This window comes from Rousettus aegyptiacus, unplaced genomic scaffold (genome assembly GCF_014176215.1).
Source record: "Rousettus aegyptiacus isolate mRouAeg1 unplaced genomic scaffold, mRouAeg1.p scaffold_m13_p_9, whole genome shotgun sequence".
NCBI classification, from domain to species: Eukaryota; Metazoa; Chordata; class Mammalia; order Chiroptera; family Pteropodidae; genus Rousettus; species Rousettus aegyptiacus.
In genome coordinates, this window is record NW_023416312.1 from 64,275,920 (window position 1) to 64,290,838 (window position 14,919).

A 14,919-nucleotide genomic window follows, 5' to 3' on the forward strand; every position below is an offset into this window, starting at 1 on the left:
CAGAAGGAGCTGAGTACTACCTCCTGAGCTCGTACTGGTGGCTGTGGCTACCCCCACCCCCGCCGCCGCCACAGGAGTAAAAAGACGTAGGGGTTAATTATTCTGACATCTCGACAGAGAGGAATCAGGACAGAATTTTGTCACAGCAGTGATAACATATGACACTATAGTAAGGTGATGTGCTAGGGTGATGCCAAAGGCATAGTGTGATGCCATAGGAACCACTTGATACCTAAGAGATCTCGGTGAGTCCGTGGCCTGGTGACATCACAACTTGATGAGTGTCATGTTGATACTGTGGTATAGTATTGATCCTTTAATATCGTGATAATGACGATGACATCGAGGCTTTTCTAGAATTATTAAGCTAATAGTGTTTCTATTTATGGAAATCCAAAATAGTGCCATAGCAAAAGAGATGCAAAGCTTATCCTTTATAGGGTACATCCATAAGAGCAGTATGCCGAAACTAGGTAATGATAAGAATACATTCAAGAAAGAGACTGATTATGTTATATTTATCTTGTTATGGTGTAGAACAGGGCTTGGAAAACTTTCTGTGAACAGCCAGTTAGTAAATATTTTAGGCTTGTGGGCCAAAAAGCAAAATTCAAGATAATTTGTAGGTACTTATGTAACAAGAGGGAAAACAAATTTCAACAAATGTTTATTGATGAAATTCAAAATATAATAATAGAGTACTTTTTGTAATACAGGGGTACTAGTGTGAATAATAGAATTCTTTTTTTGGGGGTTAACATTTTGTTAATTGGGGCTCACAGTGTTCCCTATCATCAAATTGTTCCAAATGTACATCTGTTAATGCTGGTCCGTAATGATATTTTACCTGTTTCATCTTTTTAAATGTATTTCACGTAGATAGGGACTGCCAAATTCTGATATCAATCTACAAACATATTCTTGTTAATTTTTATTTAAATACATTTTTTATCTCAGAATAGTTTTAGATTTGTAGAAAAGTCACAAAGCTAGTGTAGAGTTCCTATGTACCCATCACCCAGTTTCCCATACTGTTCTTTTCCTATTTTACAGCTTTATTGAGATATATTTTACATATTATAAAACTCACTCATTTGGAGTGTTTGATTAAATTATTTTTAGTAACTTTACTGAGTGGTTCAGCCTTCAACATAATCAGTTTTAGACCATTTTCACTTCCTCAGTAAGATCCCTCATGCTCATTTATAGTTAATCTCGTTCTCACTCTCAGCCCCAGGTAACCACTAATCTACTTTCTGTCTACAAATTTACCTATTCTGGACATTTTACCTAAATGAAATTAGACAATATGTGGTCTTTTATGCCTGGCTTCTTTTACTTAGTGTAGTATTTTTGAGATTCATCCATGTTGTAGCATGTATTAGTACTTCATTACTTTTTATTGCCAAATAGTATTCCGTTTTATGGATATAATATTTTGTCTGTCTACTCACTAGTTGTTAGACATGTAGGTTGTTTCCAATTTTTGCTATTGTGAATAATGCTGCTAAGAACATTCATGTGCAGGTCTTCACGAGGACATACGTTTTCATTTCTCTTTGATATATGCCCCATGCTGGAATTACTGAATCATATGGCAAATATACGTTTAACTTTTAAAGAAACTGCGAAACTCTTTTCCAAAGTATCAGAACTATTTTGCACTACTACCAGCAATGTATGCAGGTGTCTGGTTTTCCACATCCTCACCAACTTTTGTTATCATCTGTCTTTTTATTATAGCCATTCTAAATGTGTGTGAAATGATATCTCATTGTGGTTATAATTTATATTTCCTTAATGACTAATGGTTATGAGCATCTATTTGTGTTTTTATTACCCATTCATATATCTTCTTCAGTGCAGTGTCTGTACATATATATTTTTCTATTTTTAAGTTGAGTTATTCTTTATTCTCTTTTTATTGAGTTGTAAGAATTATTTATGTATTCTATATCCCAGTCCCTATCAGATACATGATATGTGGATATTTTCTCCCAGTCTGTTGCTGGTCTTTTCATTTTCTTAATGGTGTTTTTTGAAGTGCAAAAGGTTTTCATTTTGATGGGGTCCAATTTATCATTTATTTTTTATGGACCATACTTTTGGTGTTGTACACTTTCTATAAGTGTGCAATGTAATGGTTATTCGTATATTTTATAATTGTGTTACCGTCATCACAGTCTTATTTAAAACATTTCCATCACTCTAAAATGAAACCTCATGCTCATTTTCAGTCACTCCCCATTGCCATTCCCCGTCCTAGGCAACCACCAGTCTATTTTCTGTCTCTCCGGATTTTCATTTCCTGGGCTTTCATGTAAATAGAATGGTACAATATGTGGTGTTTTGTGTGTGGCTCCTTTCACTTAACATATTATTTTTGAAGTTTATCCAAATTTTAGTATGTATCAGTACTTCATTCCTTTTTATTGCTGAAAACTATTCCATTGTATGGCTATACCCTCATTTTATTTATCCATTCATCAGTTGATGGGGATTTGGGTGGTTTCCACCTTTTATTTATTACGAATAATGCTGCCGTAAACATTCATGTACAAGTTTCTGTGCAGACATGTTTCATTTCTCTTGGTACATATCTAGGAGCAGAATTGCTGGGCCACGTTGTAGCTCTCTATTTAACTCTGTGAGGAATTGCCAGAGTTCTTACCAAAGTAACTGTAGTATTTCCCCAGCAATGTATGAGGGTTTGAATTTCTCCACATCTCTACTAATACTTGTTAACGTCTGTCTTTTTTATTATATTCATTTTAGTGGATGTGAAGTGAAACCTTATTGTGGTTTTGTTGCTTTGACTTATGACAACGTGGGAAATGTATAAAGCATGTCTTCACTTGTGAGTCAGACAATGTTAGTTGTTGAAATGACTTTCCTACAGTATAAATTTCACATATAAGTGCTGTTTTGCCTTGTAATTTTAGGTTAAATTAGTTAAAAAACATTATCAAGTCTGTAGCAAAAGCTAATTTCCAGTGCCATTCAGTGTTTGATAATAGTGGTTGAGGGCAACTCTTCCAAGTTTCAAAATGTGAAAGTCATTCCTACCTTGCTTACCATTCAAAAAACAAAAAGTGTACTTAATTCAGCTTGCTAGATGTAGTTCGCTGATGATTAGTGTAGAACAAATGTGTCCTGTATGTAATAGATGTTTAATAAATATTTATCCAGTTGATTACAGAGGTACAACAGGCCTGTCGTGTGGTATTTACAAAGGATTGGCTATAGTGATATTTCACCATAATATTATATCAAGGAATTGGATTTGATTGCTAGAAACAGCTGGAAAGACAACTACAAGTCCCTCTCCTACTGAGCGACTTGTTTGGGTAATCTTCTTTTATAGACAGTGTATTGTGCTTTTATTTTATTCGTTATGACATGGCAGTTAACTTCTAATTCTGAGTCCCTTAAGGCCAAGGGTGAGGTACCCCTTGACTTTTTGAAAGCTGCAAGACAAATAGATTGCTAAGGTAGAAGGTCACATCTCTTTTGTCTCTGGCCCCAAGTTATGGAGGAACAGCACAGTTGCTGTTTATCTTTGGAGAGTCAAAGGGCAGCCCTGTTAAAGACTGACTCCTTTGCTGCTCATAAGATTGAATGTTCCCTATTGCCTATTCTACTGGTCACCTAGATTCTAGGTCTTAGAACAAGTTAAGTTCATCTTCTAGACTTAAAGAATAATTCTAAGAATGGGTAATATTTATAGATCACATGTGTCAGATGTTGGGCTTATCTCATTTAATCCTTCATAATAACCCTATGAGGTAGGTACTATTATCTCCCAATCCCAACCTTTTTAAAAATGAGAATACAGGGTACAGAGAAGTGAAGTAACATGCCTAAGGTCACACAATTTAGTAAAAGTTAGAGCTAAGATGGAAATGCAGGACTATTTTGCCCCAAAGCCCCAGCATTTAACTACTATAACATACTGTTCATTGTTGACAAATTATGTGTAAACGCAAACCTCAGATACTGCAATACGAATTCCTGTCAGAGCTCTTTCAACTGTAATTCTATGATTATGGGGAAATTACATGTTTTTCATGTATTAGAACGATGCTGTCCAATAGAATTTGTGTGGTGATGGAAAAGTTCTATATCTATACTGTTCTAATATGGTAGCTGCTAGGCACACTGAGCAACTGAAATGTGTCTAGGAACTAAATTTTTCATTGTATTTAATTTTAATAATTTTAAATTTAAATAGCTTCATATGGCTAGTGGTTATCATTTTGGATGTGCAGAGAAAGGCAATTTCTCCCCATTTGTTCCTTTATAATTATAACTAAATATTTAACCCAATGCAAATATTCTTTCCATAGCACAACTAGAAATGAATATATTCTACAGTGAAACAAAATTGAGGACACCCCACACAGGGTGTATGCAAATCAATTAACTATATGGCAGTCACAGGAACAGGTTCTGGGTTATCCAGAATGAAACTTTTCTATTCCTACCAATTACTAGATAAAGTTTGAACAATCAGCCCAAAGACCCTTTGCATTTGATTTTTCATTGTTTGCAGATGTAATTTGTTTATGTGGCTTTTTGCAAGCACTTCACAATTGCCAGTTGCCTGGTTTAACATGAGATGTTTTAATCAGTGACTCTAATATTTCTTTAAGCACATGTTTTTATCCTACAGATAAATGTCCTTGATATTGTATATCACTAGCCTATATAAACCTTCCTCATTTAAAAGCTATCCCTGAATAAAACTGACATTGTTATAGGCTATAATAAAACATGTTATTTACTTACTCCTTAGGTTTTAGCTTCCATGCTCTTGTTTTTGACCTATTTGCTTTATAAGTGGTTTTTAATTTTTTATTATGAATGATAAAAAACTCACAAGAAGTTGCAAAAATAGTACAGAAAAACTCCATATACTCTTCATCTGATTTACCCCAATCATTATATTTCACTTAATTATAAATAATATGATAGAAAACCAGGAAATTGTCATTGGAATTATGTGTGTATACCTCTATGTTATTTTATCACATGTATAGATTTATGTAATCCTCATCACAATCAAGATAGAGAAATAGTTCATCACTAGAACTATTTTATAGTCACACCCACCACTTACCCCACCATCTATAACCCTTGACAAATACTAATTTGTTCTGCTTCTTTATAATTTCGTCGTTTTGAAAATTTTAAATAAATGGAATCACAAGATATATGACATTCTCCAATTTTTCATCACTTAGCATAATGACCTTGAGATTCATCCAAATTGATATGTATATCAGTAGACTTTTTAAAATTGATGTGAAGTGTTCCATGCTGTGGATATACTACAATTTGTTTAACCATTCACCTATTGAGGGACATTTTGGTTATTTCCAGTTCGGGGCTATTATAACTAAAACTATTATGAACATTTGAGTATAGGTGTTTTTTACAGCTGTAAATTTTCATTTCTCTGAGATAAATGTCCAGGAAAGGAATTGCTGGATCATATGGTAAGTGTATGTTTAGTTTTTATAAATGCTGACAGATTATTTTTCTAAATTGGCTGTACCATTTTACATTTCCATTGGCAATGTATGAAAGATCCAGTTTCTCTGCATCCTTGCCAGCATTGTCATTGTGATTGATTTTTATTTTAGCCATTCTGATAGGTGTGTAGTGATAGCTTATGATAATATTATTTTTATTTCTCTAATGGCTAATGATGGTCACCATCTTTTCATGTATTTATTTGCCATTCCTCTATCTTCTTCAGTGAAATGTCTCTTCTTGTCCTTAGCCCATTTTCTAACTGCTTTTTTTTTTTACTGTTGAATTTTGAGAATTCTTTATTCTAGATACAAGTTCTTTGTCATATATGTAGTTTGCAAATATTATGTACCAGTCAATGGCTTGTCTTTTTATCTTATTAATAGGATTTTTCACAGAACAAGAATGTTTAATTTTGATGATGTCCAATTCATTGATTTTTTTTTCTTTTATGGATTGTGCTTTTGTTATGTCTAACAAATCTTCACCAAAATCTAGGTCTTAAAGGTTTTCTCTGATATTTTCTTCTCAAAATTTTATAGTTACATTTTACATTCAGGTCCATGATCCATTTTGGAGTAATTTTTGTATATAGTGTGAGGTTTAGGTTGAAATTAATTTGATAACTATGGATATACAATTGCTGCAGCTCCATTGAATTGTTTTCATACTGTAGTAAAAAAAACAAGTATGCTTTATTTGTATAGGCCTATTTCTCGGTTCTCTGTTTTGATTCATCTATGTGTTTGTCCCTCTGCCACACCACAATCATGATTACTATAGCTCTACAATAAGTTTAACAATCAGGTAGGATGATTCCTCGTACTTTATTATTATTTTTTTAATATTGTTTATTTCTTTGCCTTTCCCTATACATTTAGAATAAGCTTGCCTATATCTAAAAAAATAGCTAGAATGTCGAAAGGAGTTGTATTAGAACTGTGTATCAGTTTGGGGAGAACTGACATCTTTATTATGTTGAGTCTTCCAATCCATGAACAGGGTATCTCTTCGTTTATTTAGAACGTCTTTTATTTTTTTCTATTAGCATTTCGTCATATTCAGTGTTGTGTAGTTTTCAACATACAAATAATGTACTTTTTTGTTAGAATTTCAATTTTTGAGTGACTGTGAATGGTATTTTTTTAAATTTAGATTTCCATGTGTTCATTGCTAGTATATAGTAATACAATTGATTTTTGATTTTTGTACGATGATTTGCACCCTGAAATGTTGCTAAATTTACTGACTAAGTTTTAGGAAGTTCTGGTCGATTTCTTGGAATTTTCTTTGTAGACTATCAACAAATAGGGGCAGTGCTATTTCTTCCTTTTTACTCTATATGCTTTTTATTTCTTTTTCTTCCCTTATTGTTCTGGCTAGGACTTCTAGTACTGTGTTGAATAGTCATGATGAGAGCTGAACCCTTGTCTTGTTTCCGGTCTTAGGGGGGAAGCAGTCTTTCAGCATTAAGTGTGGTGTTAACTGTTGTCATTTCTGGGGGGTAGATATTCTTTTTCAAGTTGAAGCAATTGCCCACTCATCATGAATGAGTGGTGAATTTTGTCAAACAGCTTTTTCTGTATTGATTAATGTGACCATGTGATTTTTCTTGGCCTGTTAATATTCTAGGTTGCCCTGATTGATTTGCAAGTATTGAACCAGTCTCGCATATCTGGAATAAATCCATATGGTCATAGTGTATAAATTCGTTTATATATTGCCGAATTCTAATGTTGCAATGTTAATATGTTGTTAAGGATTTTTGTGTATTTATGAATGATATTGGCTTGTTATTTAATTTTTTGGTACTGTCTTTTCTGATTTTGGTATCAGTGAAATTTTGGTCTTATAATAAGAATTGGGAAGTAATCTCTCCTCTTTTATTTTCTTGAAGAGATTACATAATGTTATTGATTCTCCTTTAAGTGGTTGGTAGAATTTGCCAGTATAACCATCTGGGCCTGGAGATTTTTTTTTCTGGAAATTTTTAAAGTACAGATTAAATGTCCTTAGTAGTTATTGGAACTACTCAAATTATCTATTTCATATTGGGTGAATTTGTGTTTGTGTTTTTCAAGGAATCGATCCAATTTATCTAAATTGTAAAATTTAGGTGTAGATTTGTTTATACTATTCTTTTATTATCCTTTTGGTGTCTCCAGAGTCTCTAGAGAGATTTCCTGTCTCATTCTTATGTTAATAATTTGGGTCTTCTCTTTTTTTTTTCTTTTTGTCAGTCTTGCTAGAGTTTTGTCTATTTTGTTGATATTTTCAAAGAACCAGCTCTGTATTTCATTGATTTTCTCTATCGTTTCTCAGTTTTCATCTCATTGATTTCTGCTCTTATCTTTATTATTTCCTTCCTTCGACTTGCTTTGGGTTTATTTTGCTTCTGTTTTCTAGTTTCTTAAGGTAGGATTTTTTTTTAATTTGATACTTTTCTTCTTTTCTAAAGTAAGCATTTAGTGCTATAAATTTCCCACTCAATGGTAGTTTAGCTGCATGCCACATATTTTTTATGGTAAAAATACATAATATGAGAACTACTCTCAACTAAATTTTAACTGTACATTACAGTATTGTTAACTATAGGCACATGTTGTATAGCAAATCCCTAGAATTTTTTGATCTTTCATGACTGAAATTCTATACCCGTTGAACAAGTCCCCATTTCCCCCTCCCCCCAGCTTTTAGCAACCATCATTCCACTTTCCGTTTCTATGAGTTTGACTACTTTAGATATCTTGTGTAAGTGGAATGATACAATATTGGATCTTCTCTGACTGTTTTATTTCACTTAGCCTTATGTATTTAAGGTTCATCCATGTTGTAGCATATGACAGGATTTCCTTTTTATGTGGCAGACTGATATTCTATTATATGTATATGCCACACTTTCTTTATCCATTTATCCACTAGTACACAGGTTATTTCTACCTGTTGGCTATTGTGAATAGTGTTGCAATGAACATGGGAGTGCAAATATCTCTTCAAGATCCCAGTTTCAATTCTTTTGGATAAATACCCAGAAGTGGAATTGCTGGATCATATGGTAGTTCTATTTTTATTTTTTTAAGGAATTGCCATACTGTTTTCCATAGTGGCTGCACCATTAGTTCATTCCCACCAACAGTGCTCAAGACTTCCAGTTTACCCACATTCTCGTCAACACTTGTTATTTTCTATTTTTTTTATAATGGCCATACTAACAAGTGTGAGATGATACCTTCTTGTGGTTTTGATTTATATTCCCCTGATGATTAGTGATGTTGAACATATTCTCATATATCTGTTGCCATTTGCATGTCTTCTTTTGGAAAAATATCTATTCAAATTCTTTGCCTATTTTAAAACAGTTATTTGTTTTGTGTTGTTGTTGCTGTTGTTTTTGAGTTGTAGCAGTTCTTTATATATTTTCGGTATTAACCCCTTATCAGATATATAGTTTGCCAATTTTCTTCTTTCCCATAGGTTACCTTTTGATTCTGTTGTTTCCTTTGCTGTGCATGAGCTTTTAATTGGATATAGTCCTTCTTGTCTGTTTTTTCATTAATTGCCTGCTCTTTTGGTATATCCAAAAAGTCAGTGCTAAGGCCTATGTGAAGCTTTTCTCCTATGTTTTCTTCTAGGCATATAGTTTTAGATCTTATGTTAAAGTCTTTAATTTTTAGTTGATTTTTATGTGTAGCATAAGATAAAGATTTAATTTCATTCTTTTCCATGTAAATATCCAGTTTGCCCAGTACTATTTGTTGAAGACACTGTCCCTTCTCCATTGTGTGCTCCTGGCACCCTTGTTGTGACCATATATATTTGGGTTTATTTCTGGGTACTCTATTCTATTCCACTGATCTATACGTCTTTCTATATTGCCAGTACCATACTGTTTTGATTACTGTAACTTTGTAATATATTTCGAAATTAAAAAGTGTGAGGTCTCTAACTTTGTTCTTCTTTCTTGAGATTCTTTTGGCTATTTGGGGTCCTTTATAGTTCCATATGACTTTTAGGATTGTTTTTTCTTTTCTATTTCTGTAAAAAATTCCATTGAGAATTTAATAGGGATCACATTGAAGGTATGGATTTATTTGGAAGGTGTGCATATTTGAACAATATTGTCTTCCAATCCATGAACACATAGTCTTTCCATTTATTTGTGCCTTTAAATTCTTTTCATCAATGTTTTGTAATTTTCAGTGTATAAGTCCTTTGCCTCCTTGGTTAAATTTATTCATAAATATTTTATTCTTTTTTGATGCTATTTTAAATGGAATTGTTTTCTAAATTTCCTTTTCAGAGAGTATGTTATTAGCATATAGAAACATAAACAATATTTATATGTTAATTTTGTATCCTGTAAAGACTTAATATTTAGAGTATATACTGAATGCATTTAATAGTTCTGAAAATTTTTATGGAATTTTAGGGTTTTTCTACATATAAGGTCATGTCATATACAGAGATAATTTTACTTCTTACTCTTTGATTTGAATACCTTTTATTTCTTTTTCTTGCAAAATTGTTCTCGTTAGGACATCCCTACTATGCTAGTAGAGAGAGTGGGAATCCTTGTCTTGTTCTTGATCTTAGAGGAAATCTTTCAGTTTTTCACCATTGAGTATGTTATCTGTGCACTTTTTTGTATATGGCTTTTATTATGTTGAGGTAATTTCCTTTTATTCTTAATTTGTTGAACTTAGAATGCTCAACTTTTCAACATGAAAAGGTTGAACTTTGTCAAATGCTTTTTCTGCATCTATTGAGATGATCATGTGATTCTCTGCCTTCATTCTGTTAATGTAGTGTATCACATTGATTGATATACATATGTAGAGTCATCATTGCATCCCAGGGATAAATCCCACTTGGTCATGTTGTATGATAATTTTAATGTGCGGTTGAATTTGGTTTGCTAGTATTTTGTTAAAGATTTTTGCATCTATATACATCAGGGATATTTGCCTACAGTTTTCTTTTCTTATAGTGTCTTCTTCTGGCTTTGATATCAGGGTAGTGATGGCCTCACAAAATGAGTTTAAAATTCTTTCTCCCTTTCAGTGTTTTGGAGGAGTTTGAGAAGGATTTGCTTTCAAAACATTTTCAAAAAGAATAAGGTTAATTCTTTAAATTAAGTATTAGCTTAAAGAATGGATTTAAAATTAATTCTTTAAAAGAAGTTAATTCTTTAAATGTTTGACATAATTTACAAATGAATTCATCTGGTTCTGGGCTTTTCTTTTTTGGGAGGTTTTTGATACTGATTCAATCTCCTTAGTAGTTACACTTCTGTTCAGATTTTCTGATCCTTTATGATTCAGTCTTGGTAAGTTGTATATTTCTAGGAGTTTATTTCTTCTAGGTTATCTAATTTGTTGGCATATAATTGTTCATAGCAGTCTTTCATAATTCTTTTAATTTCTGTGGCATCAGTTATGATATCTCCTTTAATTTATGATTTTCTTTATCAGAATATTCTCTTCTTTTAGTTAATGTAGCTAAAGCTTTACCAATTTTGTTGGTATTTTAAAAAGTAACAACTGTTAGTATTAATTTTTTCTATTGTTTTTCTGTTCTGTATTTTGTTTGTTTCTGCTTTAATCTTAATTATTTCATTCTTTCTTCTAACTTTGGACCTAGTTTGTTTTCCTTTTTCCAGTTCCTTGAGGTACAATGTTAGATTATTTATTTTAGAGCTTTCTTCTTTTTTTCTGAATAACAGAGTTTAATGAACAACCTTTTGGAGAGGGTATAAACCTGAACTGTGGAGAAAGAATGCTGTACTATCTCTGATTTAAGTATAAAAAAGGGTACAATTCAAAAGTCAAACCACATTTTAGATAAGTAATAAATAATCCATAAAGTAAGTGAAAGTGAAAATGGCTTCCAGGAGAAATGCATGGCACCTGAAGACATTGCTATGTACAAGAAGCATATAATTATTACATTTAAAAATAATTTCAATTAACCAAAGAGACAAAAAAAATTGAACTATGCAGCAAAATGCAAACTTTCAACTATATTAATTCAGAAAAAAATACTGTAATTTCATGGAGGGATACTAATGTTTACCTGAAGAAGAGACTTCATTAAAGCTTCTAATACTTACATGGATTTTATTTAAAAAATGTATAATTAAGGCAACAGAAATACAAAATACCTTTTAATAAACTGATTTTTCTTCTTGAAAAAGTGTTACCTATAAGCTTTTATTTTAAAAGAAATTTAAGATAATGATTCAAAAACTGTCAGTATTTCTGGGTAAGGCTGAAGACCCATTTGCTCGTTGTCTTTCAACTTTTGTGATATGAATTTGGCAAATTCTTCTCCTTGAATGTCGGTGGTGTCCAGTAATTGTCTGACTTTTGCAGTCCTTGTGGATTTGGTGGTAATTAATTCATAGCCTCCTTTGTGATCAAGTCCCTGGACAGAAGGGCATCTAGCAACTGGTTAAGGCAGGCTTCTGTCATCTATCTCACAATGTCCTTTTACTCTGAATACACTGTTGGGCCACACCAGGCTGTGATTGCTCTGAATTTCCCTCAGCCAAGAGTAGATTTATTATTGCTGAAGAGCATGGGCCCGTCTAGTGGTCACAGAATCGCATCCTCTGAGCCGCAGACACATTGCCATCCCAACTGTGATTTACTGGATAGTGGTGCAGCATAGAGAAGTCCTGAGTTTTCTGGATAAAAAATTGTCTTGAGGAGCTGACAGGGACCTTGAGATTCCAGGAGAACCACTGCTTTTATGGAGCTGAGAGAATCTACCATGATTTAGAGACACATTCAGAGATTACTCTGTTTTCTTCTTGTCAGATATATGAATAGTACTTGAAGTGCTCTGTAACTTTGTTTTCTTTAGTTGTATAACATCAAGTAAAGTTATCTCTTCAAGTGTTCTTGGGGACTGGTTCAAGTTTTATTAAACATTTTAAGGACAGCTTTTCATCTAGATTTTGTGTCCATCCGCCTTCTGTGAGAGAGATCAGTGCTCACTGAGGTATATCGTGACAATCTTTCTTCACAAGTGTCAAGTCAATGTCCTTGTGACACACTGTACATAATCTGCAAAGGATTGGTGACTTCCTCAAAAGGCTGTTTTCTGGATGAGACTTCCTATGTGATAACTGCATAGCTATATATACCATGCTTAACACTGACTCTTGATTTTTGTCCACATTCATAGTTTTCAGGTGGTGTATAGATAATCGTCCCTCCTTCTGGTGCAGATTTACTACTTAGTGATTTTGACAGGGACATCATGTGCCATTTTGATAAACCAAAATCTGCAATCTTAACATGAAATCCATTATCCAATAAGATATTTTGAGTCTTCAAGTCATAATGAAGTAGAGGAGAATTCATATTGGGCAGGTAATTTATGCCCACTGCAATCTCATGAAGGATGCAGAATCTCAATGGAAGGCAACATCAGGATATTCAGTTTTCCTATGTCGGAGTTTATTTAATGATCCATTTGGCATATATTCCCCAAAATTCAGGCTCATTGCAAATTCACAAAATTGGAAGAATGTAACAAAATCTAGCTTTGTGTAAAATTTCAGTGTAAGACATCATTTCTTTCACTGTCCAGCAGCGGGGTGTGAATGTGCAGGTGCTTCATGGTCATCTGTATGCACCCATTGGTGTGGTGTGTAGAAGACACAGTGCTGGATGTGCTGTGGCTGAGGAAAGCTCAGGTCGATGAGCTTGTGCAAAGGCACCTCAGGGCTCACTGAGGTATATCAAATGTTCTTGGAACAGGGGTCGGGCCGTGTTACCAGCTCATGGCTGGTGTACACCCCTCCTCCTACTGGCATGAGCTATGTTGCCAGGCTGCCCATCCCTGCCCAGTGCACCAGCCACTGCTTTCCCCAGGTCAACCCGACTATCGTCTGGAGACCCGTGGCTTTTGAGCTCTTGCTCTTTTTTTGATGAAACCATTTATCACTATGAACTTTCCTCCTCATACTGCTATTGCTTCAATTCTATAAGTTTTGGCATGTCGTGCTTTCATTTTCCTTTGTCTCAAGATAGTTACTAAATTTCCTTTTGACTTCTCTGACTAATTGGTTATTCAAGAGTGTTTTTTTTTAATTTTCATATACTCGTGAATTTTCCAGGTTTTCTTCTACCATTAAGTTCTAGTTTCATTCCATTGTGTCAGGAAAATATAGTTGGTGTGACCTCAGTCTTTTAAAATTTGTTAAGAATTGTTTTGTGACTTAACATGCGGTTTCTCCTAGAGAATGTTCTGTGTGCACTTGGGAAGAATGTATTCTGTCGCTGTTGGGTGGAATGTTTTATTTATGTCTGTTAGACTCATTTGATCTGTAGTGTTGCTCACACCTTTTGTATCCTTGTTAGTCTGTCTAAATATTTTATACCTTACTGAAAGTGAAGTGTCAAAATCCCCTATTATTATTGTGTTGCTGTCTATATCTCCCTTCAGTTTGGCAGTGTTTGTTTCATATATCTGAGTCCTCTGATGTTGAGTGCTTTATATTTATAATTGTTGTAACCTGGTGAACCAACCCTTTTACTATGATATAAATGCTTTCTTTGTCTTTTTTTTTTTGACAGTTTTGACTTAGTTTTCTCTGATATAATTATAGCCACCCCTACTCTATTTTGGTTACATTTTGGATGGAATATTTTTTCCATCCTTTCACTTTTAGCTTATGTTTTCCCTTAAACCTAAAGTGAATCTCTTGTAGACAGCATATAGCTGGGAAATGAGTTTTTATCTATCAGCTACTCTATGTCTTTTGATTGGGGAATTTAATCCATTTTCATTTCAAGTAATCATTGATTGGGAAGGTCCTACTATTGTCATTTTGTTAATTGTTTTCTATCTTGTACCTCTTATTTCTCTTTTCCTCCCTGGTTGCCTTCCTTTCTTTCATTGATTTATTTGTTTATTTGTTTTTAGTGACATGATTTGATTTCTTTCTGATTTTCTTTTGTGTATCTTCTATACATATTTTCTTTGTGATTACCATGGGGATTGTATCAAACATTATAATTATAATCATCTATTTAAACTGATAACTTCAATTACATACAGATACACTATACTTTTACTTCTACCCCCACTCCACCACATCTTACATTCCTGACGTCATATATTACACCTTTTTATATTATGCATCTATGAATACATTTTTATAGTTATGGTCACTTTTATACTTTTGTCTTTTAACTTGATACCAGAATTAAAATGATTTACACACCACTGTCACAGGATTCGGTGTTCTGTATTTGTCTATATATTTACCTTTACCAGTGAGCTTTATACTTTCATATGCTTTCGTGTTTCTGTATAGTGTCTTCTCATGGATGGATCTAGTGACAATGAACTGCCTCAGCTTCTGTTTATCTT

The 14,919-nt window shown here is 33.3% G+C and overlaps 1 protein-coding gene across 3 annotated transcripts in view; it reads left to right on the forward strand.

Annotated features, from left to right (window-relative positions):
• The window catches only part of ATG4A (autophagy related 4A cysteine peptidase), a 56,983-nt gene that overhangs the window by 2,812 nt on the left and 39,252 nt on the right, over nucleotides 1-14,919 (forward strand). The window lies entirely within an intron of this gene.